This window comes from Carettochelys insculpta, chromosome 3, assembly GCF_033958435.1.
Source record: "Carettochelys insculpta isolate YL-2023 chromosome 3, ASM3395843v1, whole genome shotgun sequence".
NCBI lineage: Eukaryota > Metazoa > Chordata > Testudines > Carettochelyidae > Carettochelys > Carettochelys insculpta.
In genome coordinates, this window is record NC_134139.1 from 57609506 (window position 1) to 57633402 (window position 23897).

The 23897-nt window shown below is 46.2% G+C and overlaps 1 protein-coding gene across 8 annotated transcripts in view; it reads left to right on the forward strand.

Annotated features, from left to right (window-relative positions):
* The window catches only part of LOC142011080 (uncharacterized), a 158819-nt gene that overhangs the window by 101356 nt on the left and 33566 nt on the right, over window positions 1-23897 (forward strand). For 6 of the 8 annotated variants that reach the window (XR_012644960.1, XR_012644965.1, XR_012644959.1 and 3 more), the window contains 2 exons: window positions 15358-15501; window positions 15891-16005. The exons of 1 other annotated variant lie outside the window; for it this stretch is intronic. The gene's annotated coding sequence lies outside the window, so the exon portion shown is untranslated. The remainder of the gene's footprint in view (window positions 1-15357; window positions 15502-15890; window positions 16006-23897) is intronic. One more of the 8 variants, XR_012644962.1, reaches the window with a different exon arrangement.

Here is a 23897-nt window from a genome sequence, read left to right on the forward strand (position 1 = left end):
GCTGGGAATCTGGGCATAAAAGGACAACATAAGGCATTAAATGTCAGACAAGACAATTAACCAGTGGCAGACAAGTCTGTGTGAAATGCACCAGTTATAAATGCAGGTCTCCCATTTATAATGTATTTAGAACACTATCTGAAGAAGTTACACTATCTTTACAATCTCATTCTAGTCCATGCTGGTAATTGCAGTGATTAGAAATAAATGAAATGATGGGTAATTTCCTCTTCTGTTCTGCTAACAAAACAAAACAATTTCTGATATCAAATACACATAGATTTATCTTGCCAAGTAAATTTCCCTAAATAACTGTGTTCTTGCCACACCTGGAATATCCACTGAGTTTCGGTGCTAGTGTCAAGATTTAATAGATCAGAGAAGTAGGACAGAGGTCTGTAACACATACCTAAATATCACTTGTGGATCAACTTCTCCCTTCCAAGTTCTTCTGGGATCTACCAGAAGGCCCACCAGCCCCTCTCCAAATCTCCCTCAGGCAGCCTTAACGTGTGGTCCCCTCAGCTCCTACACATTCTGCTGTGGCCTTCTGCCCTCTTCCTCTTAGCTCCTTTCGGGTCACAGTGGGTGATCAAAATTCTTGTAAAGCCTCAGAATGGATTTTCGGCCAGCGATCTCAACTTGCAAGGTTGATGGTGGGGACATTTACAAGAAACCAAAGATATCTTTTTGGCTTATGTACTGCTGCTTCACCCACACAAACTGCATGCCGGTGACAGGAAGTCTCTAATCTGGTCTTTGTCCTTGGATCCTTTTATCATTAATATGGCTCAGATAAAATAAAACAGAAGTACTAGACTATTTGAATACAAAATTAACAAAAGCAAGCCCTTTTCCTGTATATAAATATTGATAAGAATACCAGGTATCGGAGCCATTCGCCTCTGATTTTGATAATGGTTTATTTGGGAGCAGAGTTGCACATGGTACGTTAGTGGCCATTTCCCATAATTCAAAAAATAATATGCTCTGGAGGCAGAAAATTCACCTTATTACTATCCTTAGCTGCCCCTACTAGTGAGAAGGCAGTTGTGAGTCAGCAGAGGTATATTATTACTTTTATTCCATCTAACTCCTCCACAAGTAATCTGTTTGATCTTCCCTGATAACAGTTGAGGACAGGTGAAATTATTACCCATTGTCACTGAATAAATATGTCTCTCCATTTGTTTAACAAATTCCAGGAACTATGCTGGAGTGCTTCAGTATGACCTCTGTCCATTACTCAGGTTTGCAAAAGGCTCTGACTCCAATAAATATCTGGGGTTGAGGGTTTTGTGACACTGCCATAGACTCATTCGTCCATGGCCCATGAAAGTTTATTGATCATATAAGTAGCAGGTGCTAACACTCCCTGCTGTAGAAAGCGATCAAGTAAATTAATCTCAATGCTCTACTGCCTCCATGGGCACATTGCCGATTCTTCCATGGTCTGTTTCTTAAATGCTTCATTTAAATCTCTGCTCACATCCGCAACTGGGAAAGAGGGGTCACATGTCCCAGCTCAAACAGTGAATGGGGCTTACTATTACAGTACAATTTGCTTTTTTTCCTCATAAAGGGAGCATGTCACAGCATTAAACTGCCTTGGCCAGATTCAGTGAAACCAGCCAATCCCAAGACCCTGAAAGGCTGCTCAACCACAGAATAGCAGAGCTCTGAAGTGCTTCATTCACTCTTGTAGCCTGGGCTATTATCCCCGTTTCAATGAGTTGTGTTTAATGGTATCAGCAAAGGGGGTAAGCACACCCTTCATCAAATTAGGTGGAAAATAAATGTAAATAGGAAAACAAAATGGGACAAAAACTAACAGGCGACATAACCTGCATTTAGGTCAGTGTGTGTGGCACTGAGTCTGAGCTAAGCAATGCGGAATACTTTGCTATTCAGGTATCAAGCCTCAAACCCAGCTACTGCAGAAAGTTTGTTTCACACAGTTTTAGCTATAAATCTGCCACTACATGGTACATTTCCTGGCCTGATACAATTGGTGTTGCATTTTGCTTTTCCAGCTGGATTCTCAACCTCATCTGAGCCAAGGTTGGGAACATGGCAAAGGAGGTGATGCTGGAGCCTATGTTTTGAAAAGCTGAGTTTCCCAGACAGGGAAGGTCAGGACACTGTGCTGCTCCTCTTGCTATGCATGACCAACTGGAATTGGATATGTAATAAAGGAAATAGCGTGTTAGAGTCTTGAAGTGGGAGTGATCAGTGAACACCACATGGTGACGGGAATACGACAGACTAAAGCTATACCCATAGCTGGGGAATGGAGCCACACCAGAGTTTAAACTCTGGAAATGTAGAAGATATCCAAATAAGGTATAACCAGCATTTCATTCTGCTTCTGTATGTGGTGCCTGCCAGCAAAAAGGAAGCTGATCAGAAGATAACCTTATTTTTGCTATAGCTGGTTTGAATCACTTCATGGCTATGTTTACACTACAGCAATCTTTTGAAAGATCTTTTCCGAAAAAACTTCTTTCGAAAGAGCGCGTCCACACACAAAAAACTGCTTGAAAGATTAATCTGCTCTTTTGAAAGAGAACTCTCACACAGCCCCTGCTCTTTCAAAAGAATGGGCCAGCAACAGCAAAATCTGGTGCCATGAGGACTATTCTTTTGGAAAAAGGGCTCGCAGAGCATCTAGGCTGGCTTTTTTTTTTTTTTTTGAAAGAAGGCACTCTTCCAGATCTGAGAGCAGAAGAGGCCTTCCACAGGAACAGCTGCATACTTTTACTTTTGGACTGAAAGAGCACATTTAGTTACAGACACTCTGGGCTTGTCTACACTAGCACCTTCCTTCGAAGGAAGTATGGTAATTAGGGTGTTGGGAGTTTACTAATGAAGTGCTGATGTGCATAGGCAGCACTTCATTAAGCATGTTCCCCCCGCTCCCCCGCTACAACTTTGAATTTTAAAACTAGTGTAGACAAGCCCTCTGAATATTCTTTTGAAAAAGGGAGAGATTTTCTGAAAGAACTTGCTAGTGTAGACACAGCCCATATGTTTAGCACTTTTCAGTTAACTTTGAAGAGGGAACTAATCATGAAACTATAGTACATAAAGTTGAGAAATACTGTGCTTCACATAAAAAGTATCATAAAAAATATCATAATCATCAACAAGCATGGGCTCAGTGCCCGTTGGTGTCTAATGCCTCTCTCACTATTTTATTTCATCTGTTCCTGTCCAGTGTGGAATGGCTTAGTTTCTGTTGACTAGCTCCACACTAATATACAATATCATCTACCAATTCTCTGTGGGCTCTGCCTCTCCTAGTCAAACTGTCCCTCATGTCAAATACTAGGGTCTTGATTTTTCATTCGTCATTTATTCTGCAAATATGCCTGAATAGCTGCAACTTACATTGTATAACCTTCTGTAGTAGGTTCTCTTTCATCTCCATCTTCCTATGTAATTCCTTGTTGGTGACCTTCTGAATCCATCCTATTCTCAGGATCTTTCTATAACAACTCCTCTCGAATGCCAATATTCTTCTCTTCAAATGTGTCATTGTCACCCACGTCTCACATCTGTACAACATGCTCCTGAATACACGTATTCAAGATGCTCAGCTTTGTTCCTAAGCTAATCACTTTGCTTTTCCAGATCTTATCTACCTTCTTCAAACTCGCTCTTGTCTTTGCTATTCTAGTCACTATTTCCTTCTTACAGTCTAGATCACATTATTATGTTGCTTCCCAGATATGTGAACTTTAAATAAATATATGGAGATATACATCTCGTAGAGCTGGAAGGAACCTTGGGAGGTCAACAAGTCCAGTCCCCTGCCCTCTTGGCAGAGCCAAACACCATCCCTGACTTTTTTCTTTTTTTAAATCTATTTGTTCCAGACCCTTAAACAGCCTCCTCAAGGACTGAGCTCACAATGCTGGGTTTGGCAGGCCAGTGCACAAACTGCTGAGTTATTCCTCCCTGCTTTGCTATGTTCTCTCGTTCAATTCCCTCTACACTGATCTTCCTTCCTAATTCCTTATCTCCAAATAGTCTTGGAACTGGCATGGAACCCCCAGAGGCTTCATGGCAGAGTTACATAAAAAGTAGATGTGTGAATAATATGTTCATGATCACTGGATATAAAAGGAATGTGAAACCTAAGCTGACAAAATGAATCTTGCAATTGGCAGGGGTTGGTGGTTTACCTGATAAGAGACTGGATTGGAATTGGGATCTAGAAGAAAAGAATCACAGAGAGAACTCCCAGGAGACCCAGAACCTATCATGAACAAAGCAATTAGAATTTGCCGAGGAAAGAATATAATCCAGTCCAGAATGAAGCTTGTGGAGGAAAGAAAGTGCTCTGACATTGCAGATCTGAGAGTAAATCCAAACTGTAACAAGCATAACCCCTCTGCCATGTGGAGGTGGCAGCAACAATGGCTTGGTTCAGTAATCCAGGGATACTTCTTAATAACACCAAAGAAAACCCGCTCAAACGTCCACTCAGTAACGGGAGAAAATTACACACCACTGCTGTGTGCCTGTGAGAGGTAATTCTTACACACTCAAAACCACTGAGTCTGTATAAAACAAAATAATACTTTTATTAAAAGGGAAAGGAAACTGAGCAATAATCTGAAAACACCACAGCCATGATTCAAAAGCATATAAGTGTAAGCAAACCCCTACTCCACAGCATATTGGGCAGTTTCTCACCTTTCAGTGAGAGAGCCTGACAAATGCATGGCCTTTCAACACACCCTGTGAACTTCCTTCTTCTGCACCCTGCTGTTAGCTGTACCACTGCTTGCTGTTCGCAGCCAGTATCTGTGATGCCATACTCTGAGGTGCCGTTGGTTAGAGCAGCTCTTTGTGATTTCACTGAGCAGTGAAGACCCTCTGTGCTGCTGCCTCTTCACTGTCATTGTCTCCACTCCAGGCCTCAGGCTAAGCCCCTTGACCTCCTCAGTGATTTCAGCTCGCCTCATCACCGAACAGCAACAGTGACTCACTTGAGAGTCAAGTCAACTCTGTCTCCAAACAGTCAAGAGAAAAAGGGCCAAATAATGTCTAGTATTCTTCAGGCAGAATGTAGACTGTCAAGTAAGTATACCTGTACCCAGCTCCTCCCGCTTTCACTTGGATTTGGCATCCCAACTGTCTGCTTAGTTAATGAGGCTTGGTTTAAGGTGACTTCCTCAGTTGCAGCAGGCAAAGTACAGGTCTGCTGCTCTTTATGCAGACAACAAGGGTAACGACAATAATAAGCCAAACCCAGCCAAAAGTGATCAGTTTGACAAAGCAGCTCTGTCCGTTGAACACAAAAAAGATGGAGTAGGTGTGTCCATGCAAGCACAGCCTGCTCCTGACGTCTTTTCCTTCAGTTCATCACTAAATCTCAGGGGAGAGGCCTGCCTACGTGAAGAAAGAGGCCTGAGGCAGAAAGACATGACACGTTTGAAATCACCTTCAAACAACGCATGGAACTATGTATGCTGTGTTAATAAACCTAAGCCAAGACAATGCCCAACGTAAAGGAGCACATGTGAGAACCGCAGAGGATCCCATTGCAAGAGTTTGTAAACGCCAAAAGACTGAGCATAGCATGAACAAAAAAAAGAGACCGCTGAGAGCACCTGTAGTTCTCATGAAATCACCATAGCAGCAATGGACAATGCTGCTGTTGATGATGAGTGGACACTCAAACTGAAAGCAAATAAAACAGTTATTAATTTTTACAGTGGATATTGGTGCACAAGCCAATGTGTTGCCATGGTATTATCAGCCCTAAAAGAAAAGCTGCAGGTACTCGAGGGTAAAAAGGTAAAACTCTGGGTTGGCAGTGGTGTGATTTTCCCCACTGAAGACGTACATGATCTAAAAGTATGGACAGGGAACTCAATGGAAAGAATGCTATTTAAATTATACCAAAGAAAAATTACTAGTAGATTCAAAGCATGTCAAATCTGGGGTCTCATCAAGAGGATGCTCACCCTGGAGGAACAGGGGGAAAAGCCCCACTGATAAACAGTTGGGGAATTACTTCCAGAAATAGGGAAGCTCTTAAGGGAGCATGGAATAATGCTGAATGAATCCAGCCTCCTCACAAGTCACGCCATTGGGAAAGTTCCTCTGCCCAAAAAGCAGATGCTAAAAGAGAAGCTGTGTAAGGTCATTGCTCTGGGAATTTGAGCGTGAGTAGAAGAGCCAACAGGGTGAGTAAAGTTACTGGACAAGGCAGAAAAAAGTCCCAAACTCTTGTCTTATATATAGACCTCAAAAAATTCAAATAAATTGATAACACAGGAACGTTCTCCACCACTTCCAAGGGTAGAATTTTCTGGGAATGTGGCCAATGCCAAACACCTTTTATCTTTGATGATGGTACTGGCAGGTGTCCTAAGGAAACCAGAATACATATTTGTGCACATTCACTGCCCTTTTTGGGTGAGACAACTTCCACAGATTGACGTTTGGGTCATGTTTACACCTGGGCTATGCCTACGTTTAATAAAAGCTTCAAAATGGCCATGCTAACGGCCAGATCGAAGAATACTAATAAGGAGCTGATATGCATATTCAGCACCTCATTAGCATGCCACCGGCCACGGCACTTCAAAATTGCTGTGGTTCACTCCCACGTGGCTCGTCTCCACAAGTGTCCTTCTCAAAAGGACCCCACCAACATCAAAATTTCCTTATTCCTATGATCATTTCAGTGCCTTATTAGTATTCTTTGGTCTGGCCATTACCATGGCCATTTCAAAGCTTTTACTAAGTGTAGACACGGCCCTGAAGTGTTTTACCAGATTTTTGAAGATGTAGAGGGTACTAAGATTTATACAGATGATGTTTTGACCTAAGGAGAAAAAATAGAGGAACATGACCAGAGGCTATGCCAAGTGGCTTTGGAAAGAGCCAGAGATGCTGAGCTAATGCTAAAAAAACCAAAATGTCAATTCTATGTAACTGAAATAACATGTCTGGGGCATATGTTAATATAGTACAGTCAAGGATATCACCAACAGGCCTGCCTCAGACAAGGAAAGGGGGAGGGGATATAAAGATAAGCTGGAGCATTGAACTATGTAGGGAAGTTTGTGCATCATCTAGCTGCCCAGACTGGCAACCTGAGAGTGCAACTGTGCAAAGATGTCCAACAGACATGGGATTCTGATGTTAAAGAGGCCCTTAGACCTGAGTTACTATGACAGTGTGAGCAAGACTAGCTGTCCAAGGAGGATGTTGGTGCAATCCTCTTACAATAGTCTGGTCAAAACTGGAAACCAGTAATTTATGTGTCATGAATGTCTTTATGCTCAAATAGAGAAGAAGGCTTTGGCCTTAGTCCATGGGAATAAACAGTTTCATGTCTTTATTTATGAGGGGCCTGAAGCTGACTATATAATCCATCTACTATCACCGCCAAAAGGGCCTAGGCAAACACCCTCCCACCCGAGGGAAGATGGAAATTATTTTTCAGCTACAAATGTACGGCCTGCAAATTGGATATAGTCCTAGGAGAGATCTGGTGGTTGCAGATACTCTTGAGAGCATTTGACAAAAGTGCAGAGTCCAAAGCTATCAGATAAAACTCCCCACCCCGCTCTCAGACAAAATGCAGATTATGATTGTGAAAAGGTAGAACGTGATTACATTTATTAGCATGGTTTGGAACAGATTAGATTTTGTGTAAAGGCCTCAACATGGTGATTACTGAAGTATTACAGAAAAAGATGTTTTAAAAGTGAACGTGAATGGCATTTAGGGATTGAAAAGTCTAAGTGAAGGCCAGAGATGTTGTATACTGTCCTCTAATCCACAGCAACACTGAGAAAGCTGCTACGGCTTGTCCCATATGCCAAAAATGTAGGTCAAGTCAACCAGAAGTACCCCAGCTGATGGCATAGGAAAAACCGGATACTGGCACGAAGTAGGCATAGGTTTCTTGTTGCTGTCTGGGAAAAAATATAAACAAAACTGTATTTGTCCAAGATGTTGCAGCCAACCATGTGACTGTTCATGTTAAATCTATTTTTGCTAGATCTGATTTAGCAACATCTGAAAATGGTCCAGAGTTGAGTGGGCATGAGTTAAAATGGTCTGCAACGAAGCATGGGTTTAGGTGCCTGTGCCCCATTTTCCCCGATCCCATGGGCTCATGGAAAACTTTGTCAAAACAATACGGTGCCTACTGAAAATGGGAGGCAAGTCAGACTCTGGGCCACATTTAGCACTGTGAAATTATCGAATGGCACCAGAAGAACAGGGAATATCACTTGCTAGCATTTTCTTCAGTAGAAAACTTATAACAAGGACCCTGTGGCAGCATCACTCGGCACTTACAGATGTATAAAGAGAAAGAAAAGGCAAACCCTAACAAAACTGATCTGATTTGGATGCACAAGAACTGCCACCACTTCACAAAAAATAGTGTTATTGCAGCCGAGTGGAAGGACCCATAGCACCTATTGGGAGCAATAGCTCCTAATTGGACCCAGCACCTATGGGAGTATGTAGTTGTGTGTCTGGAATAGGAGCAAACAGACTTCCACATGTATAAAGTGAATGCAGCAGTGGCATGGTTGCAGGCATGATTGAAAGCATTTGACAATAGAGCACAATTTGGAGCTGATGGTGGCTATGCTATGGATGAGGGTTCAGCTGAATTTACCTTTAAGGGTGGTCAGAAGCTGAGTCTACTGTGAAAAGAAACAGTATATAGTAAGTAGGGAACTACTGGCCCTTGTAGAGAAGCATTCTACTTCCTCATTTTGAGGCTCCATCATGCCACCTGAGAAGGCAGGGCTATTTGGGAAGAGACAAATTACAGACAGGCTAGAGAAAAGTGCAGAGGCACTGAGGGATGGGTGTATGTAATGGATCAAGGAAAAACAGTTCCTAGTTTCCTGAGGTCCTGGCACCATGGAGCGCTTTTCCTGGTAAGAGGAGAAACGTATTGAGTCAGGCTTAAGAGAAAAAGGATCTGATCTATAGCATGGCAGTAGCCGCCCTTCCAAAAAACAGAACAAAATAACCACCGCCGCCACCATCACTTGCCAACGGTTACGTCGCTGTCATACCTGAGATCACGTTCTACAGTGGGACCACTTCTTGGGACAATGGAGGGCTCTAGGGAAGCTGGCAGATGCCATCTTGGTTTCATCTCTGAAACAGTTAGGACCAGATTGGGCCGGAAGATGGGGGAAGATGTCACACCCCTGTTTTACGAGGGTGTGTCTTATTGGACAAGGAAGAAGAGTGACAACAGGGTAGTGCCATGTTTGCACTGGAGAGGAATTTTCGGAAACAGATTGGGAAACAAATGGGAGAGAGCACATGTGCTTCTGACAGGCAAACCCAATTGCTAAGACTTGCAAATACCTCTGAAAAATTGCCATCTGTGCAGCAGTTTCACACATTTGCTCTGCTCTTGTGGGACTGTAAAATCAAGTCCTTGGCACCTTAAAAAGTCATTGTGCCCACAACCCAGATAAAGTCTTCCTTTTGTGGTATTTCTATCCTCTTCAGGTTTGGCACTCTCAGGCACTTCTGTTTTGAGTGTGTTAGTCAGCCAGGCATGACTATGCTTCCCAAATTGATGAACTGTGTAACAGCTCATGAGACATTTTGTCTTCTGATGGATTGCAATGAGTTCCAGCACGTTGTGTCATGACCTGCCCTAAGGACTGGTTGACACGTGGGGATGGTGTGGGAAGCTGCACAGCCCCCTGGAAAATCATTTTGTTCTGTAAAGCATGAAAGCAATAGATCTAAATATTGCTTAAAGACTGTCTTACCCCCACTCTGCCGAAGCATTCCACAAAAGTGGGCTTGGGGTGTAGATTACAATCTAAAATATAGCTCACACGCTGAGAATTTACTGACATTTTTCACAATAGCACAGAGATAAGCATAAATACTTCAGGGGGTTATAAAGAGAGAGAATCTGCTCTGTTATGCTAGTGTAAATTAACAGTAATTCCACAGATTTCAGCAGAGCTAGTGCAGACTGAAAATGAGATCAGAATGTGACCTTCCATGATGCAATATTTAGTTTCTATTTGCTTCAGTAACTGCCTTATGTAAAATCAAGTGTCAGCTATTCCAGACTCAGAGAGGGTCTTACCCAAGAAAGCTCATTACCTAATAAAGACATGTTTCAATCTTTAAGATGCTACAGGGCTGCTTATTATTTGTGAAGCTTTTTCAGGGTGCATTTTAATGCTGTGGTTGGTTATTTTTACCTTTATTTAAAGTAACGAAATGGGAAACCCTACACAGTTTCCCCTGTATCCTATAAAGAGATACTCAGTGTGTTCACTTTGTTCATTTTACAGTGACTACGTAAATAAGCGTTATATTTATTTTATATCAACATGCTTTAGAACAAGATGAGCATTAATTAGGTGACATTAATAAAGGAAATATTGAAGCTCATATTGGTTTGTAGTACACTAACTTTATAACATACTATGGCACTTTCTCTGCCCAAATCAATACAGACTTCAAAACATTTATTGATGCACCCAATATCATAGTAGTGAATTGGCCTGGGTTTCCGGTAGAAACAGGAGAGTTTGAAATGTGACATCATTTGTGATTGATTCTATAAGAAAGTTCATTTCTCTGAAGACTCTGGCTTTCTTAAATGCTACAACCACTGGAGCACAGCATTTGACCACCAGCATACTGATTTCGTCTCTTCTCCTGCTCCGCTATTACAGCACGTCGCTACCAGTTTGGGCTCCCAACACCCTCGCCATCATACACAAACACACCTGCAAACCTCCATTTGCCATGGGTGGTGACGCTTGGTGTAGCAATAACAGAGGAGCTGGACACAAGGGCCGTGTCTACACGTGCACGCTACTTCGAAGTAGCGGCACTAACTTCGAAATAGCGCCAGTCACTGCTACACGCGTCGGGCGCTATTTCGAAGTTAACTTCGACGTTAGGCGGTGAGACATCGAAGTCGCTAACCCTATGAGGGGATAGGAATAGCGCCCTACTTCGACGTTCAACGTCGAAGTAGGGACCGTGTAGTCGTTGCGCGTCCCGCAACTTCGAAATAGCGGGGTCCGCCATGGTGGCCATCAGCTGAGGGGTTGAGAGATGCTCTCTCTCCAGCCCCTGTGGGGCTCTATGGTCACCGTGGGCGGCAGCCCTTAGCCCAGGGCTTCTGGCTGCTGCTGCGGCAGCTGGGGATCCATGCTGCAGGCACAGGGTCTGCAACCAGTTGTCGGCTCTGTGGATCTTGTGTTGTTTAGTGCAACTGTGTCTGGGAGGGGCCCTTTAAGGGAGCGGCTTGCTGTTGAGTCCGCCCTGTGACCCTGTCTGCAGCTGTGCCTGGCACCCTTATTTCAACGTGTGCTACTTTGGCGTGTAGACGTTCCCTCGCAGTGCCTATTTCGATGTGGTGCCGCGCAACGTCGAAGTTGAACATCGACATTGCCAGCCCTGGAGGACGTGTAGACGTTACTCATCGAAATAGCCTATTTTGATGTTGCTACATCGAAATAAGCTATTTCAATGTTGGCTTCACGTGTAGACGTAGCCAAGTATAGCAGGGAGCAAAGACAGGCGGTGAATGCTGAAAGCATTGAGTGGTTCTGATCAGCTGCACAGCTGCCAAGATGTGCACGTTTCCCTTCTCTGAGCACTGAAATCAATCTTAAGACAGATAAGAGCAGAAACCAAAGGAAAAAAAATGGGCTTCTCAATCTCCCACCAGCTTCTGTGAGAGAAAAGCAAACAGAAGGACCAATCTTGCAGCTTTTTATTTTTTTTAAGGTTCTCTTTGTCCTTCTCTGTGTTTACTTTTATTCTGCATATGAAAGAGCTATTTGACTTCCTTGCCTGGGGAAGAATTCAGGTGCCCCTTGTTTTCAGAAACAGACTCAGTGGAGCTCATGAAAAGATAAAAATATCAAGATGTATAGTGGTAAAAAACACCCTGCTCAAGGGAGAGGGACAGCAGTTACTACCTAGCTCAGGTCCCTATTACTTTTCCATCTGAATGTCTCCTAGCCTTTAAGGTATTTTTCTCCATCTGACTCCTGTGAGATCGGTCAGTGCCATCATCCCTTGTAAATAAAGGGGGAGCCAGGTCCAGCCTTAGGGCAAGGAAAGCCAGGCAGGTGCCTTGGGTCCTACACCTTCAAGGCCCCACACCCACTGGCTGGGCCTCACTCTTAGTGTGCCACTTTGGGCCCTGCCCACTAGCAAGGACCCATTGGGCCAGCTCTGGAAAGAACTAAGATGCACAGACCTTCAGAGACTTACTTGAGGTCACACAGCTTATTTGTGGCCAAGCACGGAGTTAAATTCAGGTTTCCCAAGTCTCAGGCCAGTGCCTAAGCCACTGGCCTATCCTTCTAAGTGTCCCATTTTTGGAGCGCTGTTTGGGAGATTTAAAGGACTGGGGTTGTTTTACTTATGGCTGGTGCCAGAGGGAGGGGAATTAAAAGGAAGAATAATGGTAAATGAATGCCAGTCAATCACTTCTATTTGTTGAGTAAAGTTCACCACATCTGTGCTTTGTATGTGGGTGAAATACCTAATCCTGAGCCTAATTGCTATCTGTGGCCACTCACAATTGCTAGTCTGTGTCTTTGGCATGGAATATTCTGGCTACTAGATCTGAGAGCACGCTTCACACCAAGGAGGGAGAGGAGTTATTTACGCAAAGAGCCAATGCAAGCATAAGGAAGAAAAACAGGTATAAACTGCCCATCAGCAAGTTTAGGTTTGAAATTAGATGATGGTTCCCATGCCTGGATTACCTCTCATGTTGGCCTGGGGTTATTAGATTTGGTGCAACCCTGTATACAAGTCTGTTTTCTAATTTTAAATAAAATCATCACAGTTATGGCAACAAGGCTATTCATGCTGTACTACTCTTACCTTTCCATTAACATATTAACAAAAACCAGTCTGTGGTTACATTTCACTCTTAAAACATGTTGTAGAAGACAGTTAAGTTTTCTCTCAGAATAGCCTGTTCCTTACATTAGAGCAGCTGTTATATTAGTTTCTTTCTGGGAGGGTGTTTGGGTACAGAAGGGGTCGTGGGGTGCAGGCTCTGGGAGGGAGTTTGGTGCAGGAAGGGATTCTGACAAGGGGTGGGAAGATGAGGGATAGAAGAAGGTGTTGGGTGCAGGCTCCAGATGGGAGGTGTTTACTATAAACAGCTCCTGGCCAGTGGTGCAGCAGGGCTCAGTCAAGCTGCCTGCATGTTGTGGCCCCATGCCACTCCTGAAAGCAAAAGGCTGCTGGCGTATCTCTCTGCACCTCTTGGGAAGGGGGACAGCATGTACCTGTGAACTGCTTATACCCACAACCACAGCCCCCACAGCTCCCATTGGCCAGTTCTTGGCCAACGGGAGCTGAGGGGACAGTGCTGTGGGTGGAAGCAGCATGCGGAGTCACTTCTTCCCCCACCAGAGGCCACAGAGACATGCCAGCTGCTGGCCATTTTGGGATTTTTTTTTTGCAGGGCTCCCCTTAGCCTGGGGTCTTGGTCTGCCACTCCTATAGCCCCTGTGTTAATCCAGCCCTAACAGTTTCTAACCACAGGGGGAGAATAAAAGTCTGAAACAGGTTTCCAAGGGGAGTAGTGAGGGCAAAAACCCTAACTTGTTCTAAGACTGAGCTTGAAGCACATGAAGGGAATGGTATGATGAGGGTGCCTAGAATAGGACATGGCCCATCCGTGACTGCTGTTAGCAAGTGACTCCAATGGCTGCCAATGAGACACTGAATAGTGACAGAGGATTCTTTCCCAGGTGTCTGGCTAATGGCATTGCCCACATGGTTGGGGACTAGGTGATTGCTGTGTTTGGCATCAAGAAGGAATTTTTTTGCAGGTAAGATTGACAGAGGCTCTTGGGAATTTTTCACCTTCCTCTGCAGCAAGGGGGTCACTTGCTAGTTTGAACAAGAGTAAAAGGCAAATTCTTTGTAACCCAAATGTTTAAATCAAGATTTGGAGACTTCAGTAACTCAGCTGGAGGTTATGGTTCTATTGCAGAAGTAGGTGGCTGACCTCCTGTAGCCTGCAACATGCAGAATGCCAGACTAGAGAAACATGACAGTCCCTCCAGGCTCTGGAGTCTATAGCTACATCTAAACAAGAGGCTTTTCCCAGCCAAATGGGGCTTTTGTCGGAAAAAATACATGGAACATCTACACGCAAAATGTGCTTCGTCGACAGTTCATTGACAAAACCTGGCACATCTGCCAGCAGTGTTATATCTCTCCCTGTTCAGGTATAACACCTCTCTCGACAGTGTTCTGTCAACCAAAGAGCTGTGTAGATGCTCCTGGGCCCTTCTGCGGACAGACAGGGCTTCTGGTTCACTGGACCCCCCCTGTTTGCAATGCTTCCAGTCAGCTGTTCTGTTGAAAGAGGGCAGGGCAGTCTGGCTGCTCTCTGTCGACCAACTGGATTGCTCTGTCGATCTGCTTTTATGTGTAGACACAATTTGTTGACAGAAGTTTTGCAGAGAAATCTCTTCCAACAATCACTTCTGTTGACAGAGGCTTCTCATGTTGATGTAACGTGTGAGTGAAGGCGAAGAACAGCCCAGAGAGGAAGGATGGTCTTGTGGTGAGAGGCGCAGACTTGATCTGGGTTCAGCTTTTAAAGCTTTCCAAGACGTGATGTGTGAACTTGGTCAACACCTTCATGTGGGACCTCAGTTCCCAGCTGTGAAACGGGGACCTTCCTGACTCTCTTCTTTTGTCTCTGTTTAACTTGCAGATTCTTTGGAGTAGTGGCTGCCTCTTGCCATGTGTTTGTACGGTGGCTAAGCACAACGGGGCCTCTAGGATCTACTGCAATACAAAGCAGTAACAGTAATATATGTTATTACCTACGAGTAGTTCTCACAGCCGTAAATATCTCTCTGAAGCACAGAGCACATGAGGAGAACAGGAAACATCTCTCATGTGGTTTAGAGCCAGTAATTCTTCCTTTCCTGAAGCTGCACAAGCTGGCAGACAGACATGGGGACGGGTGCTTGGGAGGCTAGTGAAAGGAGGGCAGTCCCCTCGTATACATGGTACAGTACATGGATCTACTGGCCTATTTCACTTGCCATATCCCAAACGTAGCCCATGTCCAGAACTGATATAAAGGGGTTCGCGTAGTTGCTTTGTGATTTGAAACCAAGGAATCCTCATGCTGAAAAGTTGTCATTTACAGATTACCACAGTGATGCATCTTCCTTCTCTAAATTGGAGATTACTGCTTCACCTCACCCACCCCACAGCTTCTCCCATCTATTCTCCTTTGTTCCCAAAGGAGTGAGCTCTCTGTCCTACACAATGCTCTCCCCTGCTCCTTCCTGACTACATCTCTCTTTCCAGGCCCACCTCCATGCAGTGAGATGCAAAGGAACAGCTGTTAGAAGAGGGTGCCTAGTGTCTACGGCTGGGGTAGAAGCAGAAAGAAGGAGTAATCGGGGCTGAGGAAAGGATATCATGGAACCTGTACAGCTGAAAACTGTTGTGGTAGGTATTATGAGCACCTTACACATTATGCTGCAATCCTCCAGATTGCCAAGCAATATCAGCCTCCTGAGAATAATAAACACTGCTAAAGAATGGAGGCTGACCAGATGTGGGCGAAAGGATGGTCATTATGCTGCATTGCTGTGTTGCAGTGATGACAGATTACATATTGGTGGCTTGGGGAGGAAAGGTGTCCTATCATGGAGGTTGGAATAAGGCAGGCCTGCCCAAAAACCTCATCAGAATGACCTGTCTGGGAGCTTTATGGAGATGAGCAAGGAGGATCAGTGCGCCATCTCCAGACTCCTTAACAAGTTGTGCCAGGAGCCCTGGGCTGTGTTGGTACAACGCCCACCACAGATCACCAAATTTCCTTACCTCATTTATAGCTTTATTAAAAGAAAGAACTCACCAGAGGTGCCCTCCGCACCATCAGGGTCCAGCTGTGAAACATCCTGGGAAGAAGGGATGAAATCCAAAGCTACAAAAAGTTCCTGGCTGTTGGTGAGATCAGCTGCTCTTTTGTTGTTATCCTTCTCTTCCGCATCCAACGTGTCTTCCCCGCTGTTGCCAGAGGCTGCCCAAGCAATCTCTTGGGAGGCATCCAGGGACTCTTTGAGGAAAGTGTTTCTGTCTGCCCCTAGAATCCCACGCAGCTGTTCATACAAGTGTCATGTTTGCAGCCATGACCCCAAATGTACGCTTCCTTTTGTTTTCTGGTATGCCTGCCTCTGCTCCTTTGTTTCCATGTAGCACTGATGGCTGTCCTTGGTGTATCCTGTTTCTAATATGCCCTGTGGGATCTTGGCATATGAAACATGGGGATATCTCATAGAACTGGAAGGGACCTTGAGAGGTCCCCATGTCCAGCCCCCTACACTCACAGAGGACCTATCACCATCCCCTGACAGATTTTTTTTAATCTAACCTGCCCCAGACCCTTGAAAGGCCCCCTCAAGGATGGAGCTCCCAACCCTGGGTTTACAAGGCTAATGCTCTAACCACTGAATATGTGCCTTTCTTTTACTGCTTTGTATTTCTGCCAGTACAGCTTCACCCCCTCCCAGAATCTCGTGAACATTCCATGCTGGAGCTTTTCTGTGACCCTGGGGATTCATGGCCAGATGTGCTGCTGAGTTGTGTTGCCTTGTCCACTTGCAACACTAGCCAAACCGGAAATGAAATGCAAACTTTCCCAGGCCGTTTCCTGCACACCTGGAGAACAGCAGAGCTGAATGTCCTGGCCAGAATGGTCACATTGGGGTCCTGCAGGACCCCTTCTAGAAGGCCAATAATGTTGACTTGCAGAGTGCTCCATTTGCATTAACGTCAGCCACGCAAGGTCAATTTTGGTGTTACTTCTCCTGAAAAGTAGGAGAACAAAAATTGACCTTAGAAGCCTTTCAAGTCAGTGGAACTGACATGTAGTATGGATTGATTGCTTAGAAAATTGAACTAAGTCACTTATATTCGACCTAATCTCCTAGTGTAGACCAGACCTAAGTGAAGTTTGCTGGAATACACATGACAGGAGAGCTCACAAACTATGTCTGGTGTCCTTTTTTTTTTCTTGCAGAATTTTTTCTTAATTCTCAAAAATACTGTAAGTTTGCAGACAAAAACAAAAAAAATGTTTTTTGACGAAAACTAAAATTTTCCTTGGAAAGTGGACACTTTTCACACAAAAGATTCTTTACTCAAAAACCTGATTTCCCATTGAAATTTCTGATTAGCCTTACAGGTCAGTGTATAGCGAGACAATAGATTTGTACTACGTGGAAAAGAATAGTCATCCCATGAGAAATTTACAGTTGGCCTAGGTAGGTCCCATTGTAGATGTTTTTTAAAAGCAAGTCCTGTGGTGAACTTCCATGGGCTGGTTAAAATTGTTAGTGGTCTAAACTATGGACCCTTCCTTCCTTTTTAAATGACAAGGGCTATTATTCTTATAAAGAATGGAATATAATGCAAATGTTTTTTTTTTCTTCTTTAGTTAGTCCCCAGCATCACATTACCAAGAACTGAGTAAAAATTCAGCATCTGAGAATATTTCCTTGAACTTAATTCTGCAGTGTTGTTACTAAAATATAGAGTTACTCTGACCTGGCCTTTTTGTAAGCATTCCAGTTTACACTCCTATGGGGATTCAAACAATTATTAAATTGCTACAGCTAGAAGCTTATAAAGCTTGTAAGTACTACTGACAAGTCTAAACAAACAAAATACAATTTGGCTTACAACACTGAATGTTTCCTTTCAACAAGATTGCTAAATAAGTTCTTTGCAGTGTTCTTTGTCTGGGCAGTGGAAAATGTTCCCCGTGAAAGCTGCTTATTCTATTGGAGAGCTAACTTTATCCAGTATTTAGCTGTTGTTCAATTCCAGAGATGGGCTGCTGTATAGAAAAAGTCATTAGCGTTCGAGATGAGCGAGTACCAAGGGCCCCCTGAAAGGAAAATTATGTGAACGGCTGATGGATGGATGCGGGAGTAAGTGGATGAACAGCACAAAGGAATTAATCATACAGACATTCTACATTGTTCATTTCTAAGGCAATTATAGTATAACTAAATGTCTGTATTAGAGCTGTGCCAGTACTACACACAGTGAAGCACTGAGGCATTATTTGAGGATTGCATATTAATTCCAGTTTCTTTTGAAGGATCTTGATCTGTGATGTGGTGGAAATATTTTAATAGGAGGCTTCCACAAATATTTCCCCATCATCAACACCCACGGGATTTGCCAGGGGGTAAAGGAAAGAAGGATGAGAAAAAATTATTCATCTGTTTTGCCTCTTATACCAAAATGCTTTCTATATATTGACAACGGAGGAGGAAGGTGCCTGTGCTTGGCACACTGACTTTGCAAAACTTAATTACCCCCCTGGGGAAGTAGAGAAACAGGTTGCCTGACAAGTACCCCGAAGTCACCTACTTCAAAAGAGGCCCAAGAAGGAAAATAAGAGAACATCACTTGTCATCACCCATTGCCATCACCTGAAACCCTTCCAGTGCCTCACTGACAACCTACAACCTATACTGGAATATGATCCCTTCGTGATAGGCCTGTCCTCTCCTACAGACAGCTACCCAACCTCAAGAAAATACTAGGATCAGACACCATATCACAGAAATACTAACCCAGGCACCTTTCCTGCAACAAAACCCCATTGCTAGATCTTCTACAAAAGGATTTTACTACAAGATTACAGAGGGAGACATCTGAATTTGGAATTCATTTGTAAATATGACATGTTTAAATTAGGCCTTAACAGAGATCGAAATTATTTTACACATTACAGGGCCAATTTTTCCACCTTGGATGTTTGCAGTGATGGCACATATCCCACTTAACTTAATTTGCTTTATCTACTGGTTGTAGTAGTGACAGAGAGCCCTTATTTTGCAACCTGAGGAAGTGAGTCTTAGCCACAAAAGCTCATTGCCTAATAAATTTGTTAGTTTTTAAGGTACTACAGGACTGCTTGCTGTTTGTGAGACTTTGACAGAGGGTATTTTGCTGCTAGGGTTTTCACATTAATTCTGAAAATATTTGGAATGTAGTAATAGTAAAAGCTACATCTACACTAGAGAGCTACGCCGAAAGAGCATCCTTCAAAAGAGAGACTTTGAAAGATGTTCCTCCAACGCATAGCGTCTACACAGGGGCCGGGGCTGGCACCACTGATGAGCGATGTGGAAACAGCCATGCGGCACATAGAAAGGGGCTGCCCCGGACATGGAAAGAGAGTGTCTATGCTTACCAGTGGCTTCTTTCGAAAGAAGGGGCCAGGAAAGGCTGCAGATGGGGTTGCAGGGTGGACAAGCCCTTCTGGGGCGCAGCAAGCCGCTCCTTTTATGGGCCCCTACCAAACACACTTGGCCTGCATAGCACGAGGCCTGTGGAGCTGCTACAAGCTTCACAGACACAGTGCCCACAGAAATGGACATTGACCCTGGCTGGCTGCCATTAGTGGAGCAGGTGTCCTGCTAGCCACAGCCCTGGTGGCCACCCAGCAGCTCCTGGAAGGGGCACCCCTCCCAGCTCCAGGGGCAGAAGGGGATGCCCCAGACCACTGGGCCCTCCTGCCCCCCACCATGTGCTCTGCTGGCTCTGGAGCCACCCCTAACAGCTCTGAGCGGTAGGAGCAACTGGTCATGCGGGAGTGGGACGACGACCGGGGGCTCTGGAATTTCTGGATGTGGCGGCAGGCCTTCCTCAAGCTCTGCCAGTGGCTCACCCCCCCTTCCTGAGACACCAGGACACCCAGATGCAGTGTGCCCTCCCTGTTGAGAAGAAGGTTGCAATAGCTGTCTGGAAGCTGACCATTCCGGACAGCTACTGCTCCATGGGACACCAATTCGGTGTGGGCCAGGCCGCAGTTGGGGCCATCATGATGGCGGTAAGGAAGTCTGGGCATGCACCCACTGGGGGCTAGGGGGATGGAGAGGAGGCCCAGGATGGGGCCGGGCACACCCTGCACACCTTCACAGGTGCCTATGTCCCCTCCCCGCAGGTGGTCTGTCTGCTCAACTCCATGCGCCTCCAGAGGTTCATCCACATCAGGGACTTGGATGTGGCCATTGTGGGCTTTGGCACACTGGGGTTCCCAAACTGCTTCGGGGCCCACGACGAGACCCACATCCCCACCCGCATCCCAGAGCACAGGGGAGGACAATTTATAAACAGGAAGGGCTACCATTTGGTGGCCCTGCAGGCCATGGTGGATAGCCAGGGCCTGTTTGAGGACATCTATGTGGGCTGGCCCAGCTGCACCCACAACACATGGGTCTTCTGGAACTTGGGCCTGTGTCGCTGGTTGAAGGCAGGGACCTACATCCTCAGAGGGAAATCACATTGAGGGACACCACTATGCCCCTCTGCTTGGTGGTCAATGCTGCTTACCCACTCCAGCCCTGGCTCATGCGGCCCTACGTGGGCCACTTTACCCCCAGCCAGGAGTCCTTCAATGGCCAGCTTAACCATGCGGGAGGGGGCAGCCAGGCCAGGACCTCCCACTATGAGCCTGTGATATCTCTGAAGGAGGCCATAAAGTCCTCCCAGACTGCTCGGCACCAGGTGGCCTCCCCCTCCTTGAAACGGAGGCACTGTTCCACCAGTTCCACCTGGTGCCAGATGGAGGTGGCGATGTGGGGGCCATTGGATGGCCACCTCTGGCTCTGCCAAGAGAGGGCCCGTCCTGGTGCTGGTGGTGCCTCTGGGCTGTCACTAGCCCTTGCCTCCAGGGGGCTATCCAGGGCCACAGATGCAGCAAGGCTCTCCTGGCCCTCGGATGGTGAGGCTGCAAACAGCAGGGGAAAGGAGAAAAAGGCCACGAGTAACAACCCCTGTCCCATGGCCCATGCCCCCCGTCTGTGGGTGCTGAGTCCCCATCCCCTGTACCCCGTCTGTAGATGTGGTGGCCCTGGGGGCAGCCCCTTTGTGTGGTCCACACCCTCACCACTCCCCCGGGGGCAGGGCGCAGTGCTGTCTGGGGGAATAGATGCTGACAGGCACTGGTGGCTGTGCTGCCATCCAGGAGCCATGGTCCATCTGGTCCCGGGAGGGCCAGGGTCTAACAAGGGTGTGGGGGACCCCCAGACTTGTATGGTGCCCCCACCCCATGACTCAGGGGTGTGTGCCCTGTGCGGTATGTGCCTGAGGGTCCACTGCCGAGGTTGGCGGTGCCTGTCAGGCAGATGCCTGACTGGAGGTGCAGGAGGGGAGACAGATGACCAGCTCCCCCTCCTTGCTGGACCACTCCGCTGTGTCGGTGCCCAGCTCAGGCTCCGGCCTTGGTGGTGCTGGGCTTGGCAACAGTCCTGGCTCCTGCTCCTCGACCTATTGGGGCGCCTTGGCTGCTGTGTTGAGGATGGCCAGAAGGGAGGAGGTGTCCTGGGGACCCAGGATGGCTCTGAGTCCCTGCTAATAGGGGCAAGCAGTGGAGGCAGCCCCAGACTGGCTGGCTGAGTCCTGAGCCTGGGCATAACCCTGCCACAGCTCTTTAACCTTACTCCTGACATGGTCAGGAGTGCACACAAGGTGACCCCAGGTGACCAGGCCCTCCGCCAGCCAGGCGAAGGCAGCCGCATTCTGCCGCTTGCTCCCCATCACCCGCCGCACCTCCTCCTCACTCCAGAACCCCAGCAGGTCCCAGAGCTCAGCCTTCCTCCAGAAGAGGCCACGCTTCTTCCCTCTCTGGCCTGGCCCTTGGGAGTCCTGGGGTCAGTCAGAGGGGGAGCCCTGGGACTGCTTGGGTAGCTGGCTAGTCGCCAACCCTCTCCGTGGGCTGCTGGGAACTTCTCCGAGGCATGCAGGGGCACTACATGTGATGGCTACTGCCTGCAAGCTCTCAGCTTCCTTCCACAGGATTTCCTGGTCCGTGCCACTTAAGAGCCACTGCGCTCACAGATCATAGAGCCCCGCAGGGGGTGGGCAGCAGGTCTCCACATGCCAGCTGATTGCTGCCAAGTTGCACCCTGCTCTTCTGAAGTAGCGGGATGCAGCGTGTCTACACACGGCGTTTCTCGAACTTAGACATCCAAGTAGCGCCCTGTTCCTATTTTCTGGTTGGAATAGCAGTTTCAACATCTGCGGCGCCTAACGTCGATTTCAGCTTCGAAGCCGCACACAGTGTGCGTAGATGCGACTCGCGCTACTCGGATGGGGCACCGGCTCTTTCGAAGTAGCAGGCTAGTGTAGAAGCAGCTAAAGTGAAGTGCTATTGGAAGTGTGCTCATGCGTGCGCACATGTGATCACACAGGCTTATGGGAGAAGAGCTGGAGGTATCTTTTCCCTGAAAGCATTTTTAACACTAGCTCTCCTGGGTGCTAGCTGGTGCATTCTAAAGGCAAACCAATTTTATCTTCCAAAGCACCTAATGTATTGTTAGGAATGGTTAGGGAACAGCGGTCTTGGATAAGGAATGATTTAGCAGGATCCAGAGAAGAGGTGAAATCCCTCTGATTTTGTAACACAGTTTTAACAAGGAGGTCCAGGAAGCCCCTTCCAGCCCATCTCTTCTCTTGGTTCAGCCATCATCCTGGAGTAGGCCTTTGTTTCCATTATCACCTTTTCAGTATGTAACAGGGCATCCAGGGCTGGAACAAGCAGCCAGCAGATAAAGGCAGTGCTAGAAGTCAGCTGCACTCTGCTGTTCCCTGGAGGGCCTGCCCTCGGTGAGTGGAGTGCCCCAGAGAGGAGGGGATTGGCCAGGGAGTTCGCAAGTTCAAAGAAGTTAGGAGATGAGCTGATTCAGTGCACCTACTAGCCATCTTCCACTAGTAAGACTCATAAGGAGGCACAGCTACATCTTAAACTGCCCTGCCACATTAGTTAAGACATCTTGCCAGGACTATAGGGGCACAGGGTGGCACAGATGGTAACATTTGCATATCCTGGTGCCTCCAATGTTGAACTAAGCTGTTTCTCTACTATAAGGTTCACACTTGGCATGAAAGTTCCTAAGAGAGTTCTCATTTTCTCCTTATGCCTCCCTCTGTTCTGCAGCCATCCAGGGGCAAGTGCCAGCTGACCCCTGGAACCTGCAGAAATCTCTAGAAATGCCACAGAACACACACTACCTGCCTATGGCCCTACACAGAATTAACTGCACAATCCTCAGGTGTCCGATTCCACTGCTCATCACTTCCGCTGTCAACTTGGATGAGGGGCTTTCACTGCTTAGGAATGGGTGGTGACCTCATCAGAAATGGGGTGGGTATTTTACTTGAATGTTGCCAGGCCCGGCCAAAGAATTTGCAACCGCCTTGTTTGCCTTGCCCTAAGGCTGGGCCTGAATACTACCCGTATAATGGCATGCAAAATCACATGCTCCAGTCATCTGGGGCAGCCAGGGTGACAATAAGTCTGTGTTAAAAGTAGGCAGCATTCTGACATGCCTTTTCACGGGACTACGCACAGATGAGGACACAACATAAAGAGCTTTAGTGACTGAGAAAGCGAGTTTTAGTTTGGCAAAGGAAAGATATAGGAAAACAAAATGGCATCTCATTACTTAACTCTGGAGAAACAGGTTTTTCTACATACTGATTTTACAATGCATAGCAGAGGTCCTGGAGACACACAGGAGTTCCTAATATAGCCATTGACCATTCTCCAAAACCCATCATGATTTGAATTATTATTGTGCCAAATCCTGAAGACTGCTCAGTTTTTATTCACACCTTACTGAGATGAAACTCTGATTGAATTTACTGAAAGGTAGGAAACTTCAGCATTTGACCTGATACTCTGTATTACTTAATGCTGTGTCTATACTACCACCTTCCTTCGAAGAAGGATGGTAATTAGGCTGTTGGGAGTTTACTAACGAAGTGCTGCTGTGCATTGGCAGCACTTCATTCAGCAAATTCCCCCACCCCCCACCCCA